Raw genomic sequence first — 4734 nt, 5'->3', positions numbered from 1 at the left:
TAGACGTGTCCGACTCTTTGTGACTCCATGGACTGTACTCTCCAGGCTCCTCTGTCCATCGGGATTCTCCAGGCAAGAATACTGGAGTTTGTTGCCATGCCCTCCTCCAGGGGATCTTCCCAATTCAGGGATCAAACCCAGGTCTCCCGCATTGCAGGCTGATTCTTGACTATCTGAGCCACCAGGGAAGCCCAAACAAACCTCGGGAAACCTTGGGTTACTGCCTTGATTTCCTGTCACAAGACTAAATTCTCTTTAGATTCTCACTAATTGGGCCCCCAAAGCCTCTTTATCCTGTCAACTCCTCACAGATTTATTGTTTCTTTGCCTGAAAAGTATAAATGCTGTCCAAGTTGGCCACTTCTTAAGTCCCATCCCAGGTGGAGGATTCTAAAACACAGTGTCTGTGACCAGCTGATAGCAGCCCCCAGAGACATCCTGGTCTTAATCCCTGGAACCTGTGACTATGTTACCTTGCAGGACAAAAGGCCTTTGCAGCTGTGATCACGTTCAGGATTTGGGGATGGAGAGATTCCCCAGGTGGACCTCACTGTGATCACAGGTTTATGAGAGAGAGGCAGAGAGAGGGAACTCGGACCACAGCAGGGGGAAAGGAGTAGACTGCAACACAAGAGATTGTAGTGATACCTTCAGGGCTTCCCTGGTGGCTCCCTGGGAAATACCATGGACAGAGGGGCCTGGGGGCTGCTGTCCAGGGGGTCACAAAAGAGTCGGACACGAGTGAGCGACTAAACACGTGACGCCACCACCCAAACCTGCAAAAGGCAAGGAGGAGATTCACCTTAAGATCCTCTGGAAGAAACAACTGCTGCCAACATTTTGATTTTATCCCCCTGAGACTCCCTTTAGACTTCTGGACTCCAGAACCATATGACGATGTATTTGTGTTGTTTTAAGTTGAAACTGAAGCCCTGCTCCCCTGAGAGGCTCCAGGGGAGAACCCATCCTCCTGCCTCCGGGCCCCTTCTGCCATCTGCAAAGCCAACGGCGTCGCTTTCTCTGCCTGACTCCGCTTTTATCTGCTTTTCCATCACGCGTCTTTCTCTTCTGTGCTCAAATCTCCCTCTGCCTCCCTCTTAGGAAAATCCTTGTGGTTACATTTAGGGCCAACTCAGGGAACCCCTGATAATTGCCCCATCTCAAAATGCTTAGCTTAAACCACATCAGCAGGGTCCTTTCTACCACAGAAATTACCATCCACAGGTTTCCAAAGATAAGGACCTGGATACCTTGGAGGGCTCTGTTCTTGCACATAAATATTGCATGATTCCCTTTACACAAAGTGCTCAAACTGGGCAAAGTCACAGGGGCAGAAAGCAGATTAGTGGTGTCCAGGAGCTGAGCGGAGGGCGGTTTGGGGGGTGACTGACTGTTTAACTGGTTTAGGGTTCCTGTTTGGGGTGGGGGAAGGGATGAAAAAGTTCTGGAGTGAGATAGCAGTGATGGTTGTGCCACATTATGAATGTGCCAAATGCCACTGAATTACACACTTTAAGATGGTTAAAACCGTAAATTGTACGTTATGGATTTTTAAAAAATGGAGTACAGTTGATTTACAGTGTGTTAGTCTCAGGTGTGAAGGCAATGGCAACCCACTCGTGTTCTTGCCTGGAGAATCCCAGGGACGGGGGAGCCTGGTGGGCTGCCGTCTGTGGGGTCGCACAGAGTCAGACACGACTAAAGCGACTTAGCAGCAGCGGCAGCAGCAGCAGCAGTCTCAAGTGTACAGCAAAGTGATTCAGTTACATATATACATACATATGTTCTTTTTCAGATTCTTTCCCATTACAGGTTATTACAAAATATTGAGCAGAGTTCACTGTGCTGTATACAGTAGGTCCTCGTTGTTCGCCTGTTTTATATATAGTAGCTCATATCTGTTAATTCCAAACGCCTCATTTATCCCTCTCCCTGCTTTCTTCTTTGGAAGCCATAACTTTTTTTTCCTGCACTGGCAGGTGGATTTCTTTACCACTGAGCCACCTGGGTCATGTATGAGTCATGTATGGATGTGAGAGTTGGACTATAAAGAAAGCTGAGCACTGAAGAATTGGTGCTTTTGAACTGTGGTGTTGGAGAAGAATCTTGAGAGTCCCTTGGACTGCAAGGAGATCCAGCCAGTCCATCCTAAAGGACATCAGTCCTGAATATTCATTGGAAGGACTAATGCTGAAGCTGAAACTCCAGTACTTTGGCCACCTGATGTGAAGAACTGACTCCCTGGAAAAGACCCTGATGATGGGAAAGATTGAAGGCAGGAAGAGAAGGGATGATAGAGGATGAGATGGTTGGATGGCATCTCTGACTCTATGGACATGAGTTTGAGCAAGCTCCGGGTGTTGGTGATGGACAGGGAAGCCTGGTGTGCTGCAGTCCATGGGGTTGCAAAGAGTCAGACAAGACAGGGACTGAACTGAACTGAGCCACCTGGGAAGCCCAAGATGGTCATAGGGAACTCCAAGCGGAACTTGAACATGGTTGAACATTTAGGGCAAGACCACAGAGCAGCAGGTATGATACAGGTATCCTGGGACCTGGTCATGTAATTGGCCTGCACCTTCTGGCCCTGTTAGATCCCCTTCTCCTGAGAGGGCTAATGCCACGCCCAACCTTACTTCATAGTTCATCACAATTCAGAACTGAAGAGGCAGCTCCATGAATCTTACTGACCAGCTCACTTTCCTTTCCTTGTACATCTATACTTCAGTGTGGATGTCGTTGACAGTAAGAAAATGATTTATTTACTTGTCTGGCTATTCTGCTGACCCAGAGATAGGGCCCCAAGCTAGTTTCAGTCGTGATTCCAACACTGACTGTTGTGTTGTTGGGGCCTAGGCTCTGCTAGAGTATTTCACTGGCTTCAGCACCCACACCGCCCCCTCCTCCGCCCCACCACTATACCAAGGAAATGGGGTTTATTTCTACCCCAAGTTCTATGCCAAGGAAAAGCCTCTGGGCTGGGAATTGGGGATCACTGGGCTCAACTCAAGAGTTCTCCTTAGGAGAAAAAAAATATGGCTTTGGTGATCCCTACTCTGATCCTCAGTTTTCTTTTCTGTAAAATGGGAAATTTTAGCAATTGATTTAATAAACATACCAGACCCTTCAAAATAATTTACAAATATTAACTCATTTAATATTCATGATGACCCTATGAAGCAGGTGTTATTAGACCCATTTTAGAGCAGAGGAAATTGAGGCACAGAGAGGCTATGCAAGCTGCCCAAGGTCACACAGCCGGCAGGACTCCACCCGGGTTGTCTCATACAAGTCTAGGCGAGGAGGCCTCCCTGAACCGGCGGGGTGGTGAATTTGAGGTACTGTCCGTCCTCACCCACCAAATATGCGCTCTGGGAGATGCACGGAGGCATTTAATGAACATTGTGGAATGAAGGGATAAGTGGGTATCTTAGGATGGCCACATTCCTTCGTGACCACCTGCGCCCTCCTGCCATGCTCTGTTCGGGGAATTCTATTCGTGGTCAGGGCTTCAGTCCCCGTAAACCCGACCCTCAGGGCGAGCTGGAACCCCAAGATCAAGCGCTTGGGCTGAGTAGAGGATAGAGGATAACTCATTCACGTCGGGGCACGGGCGCCCCCTGGCGGTAGAGTCCTGCTAAGACTCTGAAGTCTTAGCTGAAGCTAAAACTCCAGTACTTTGGCCACCTGATGTGAAGAACTGACTCCTTGGAAAAGAAAAGACCCTGATGATGGGAAAGATTGAAGGCAGGAAGAGAAGGGAATGATAGAGGATGAGATGGTTGGATGGCATCTCCAACTCTATGGACATGAGTTTGAGCAAGCTCCGGGTGTTGGTGATGGACAGGGAAGCCTGGTGTGCTGCAGTCCATGGGGTTGCAAAGAGTCAGACAAGACAGGGACTGAACTGAACTGAGCCACCTGGGAAGCCCAAGATGGTCATAGGGAACTCCAAGCGGAACTTGAACATGGTTGAACATTCAGGGCAAGACCAGGAGCCTCCGGGACACAGGAAACGTTTGCTTTGGGCAGAGTGGGATCTGGCATCTTAGAGTTGATAGTGATTGTATTAGGTGGCAGTGTCTGAAAATCAGTGTTATGATGCTGGCTGCCATCTACCAGTGGCTTCCAAACTTTTCTTACCGTGATGCAAAGCTATTACATCAACATAGTCTGGCAAAATACTACTGATACATGGTGTTTTCTACTGTTCTATTCGTATCTTTCAACACTGGTCAGAACCCTTTAAATTGATTCCCAACTCTGTAATGGGTGCCCATCTGCACGAATTTTTTTCCAGCTCATAAAGAAAGATTATCATGGAGAAAGTGTTCGCACCCAGATCCGACTCTCCATTACCAGGTCACCGCTCATTTACCTCCTGACTTCCCCTGGAATCTCGGCTCTGACAGCGCAGCGAGATTGCTCTTCAACACCGGGTGCCCCACAACTGTGCTCCAGCCACCCGGCCCCTTTGGTGTCACCCTCTTTGGTGACAAGGACCAGGGGGAGCTGGCACCTTTGGCTATTCTTTCTTTCACTGTCTACATCCTAAATGGAAGTTAAAAGCGGGTCTTGTATCTCTACCAGTTCAATCAGTCTCATCTTGGCTTTGACCCTGTGTGGAAAGTGTGTGCTTGACTGTATTATGTTATTTCCATTATTATCATTATTGCCTTTGGTCTAAGACTGCCCTCCCCCCAGCTTCTCCTTTCAAAGACCAGACGCACATAA

The sequence above is a fragment of the Bos indicus genome, chromosome 18 (assembly GCF_029378745.1).
Source record: "Bos indicus isolate NIAB-ARS_2022 breed Sahiwal x Tharparkar chromosome 18, NIAB-ARS_B.indTharparkar_mat_pri_1.0, whole genome shotgun sequence".
Taxonomy (NCBI): domain Eukaryota; kingdom Metazoa; phylum Chordata; class Mammalia; order Artiodactyla; family Bovidae; genus Bos; species Bos indicus.
The sequence above is the reverse complement of the archived record's forward strand: the minus strand, read 5'-3'. Positions refer to the sequence as shown.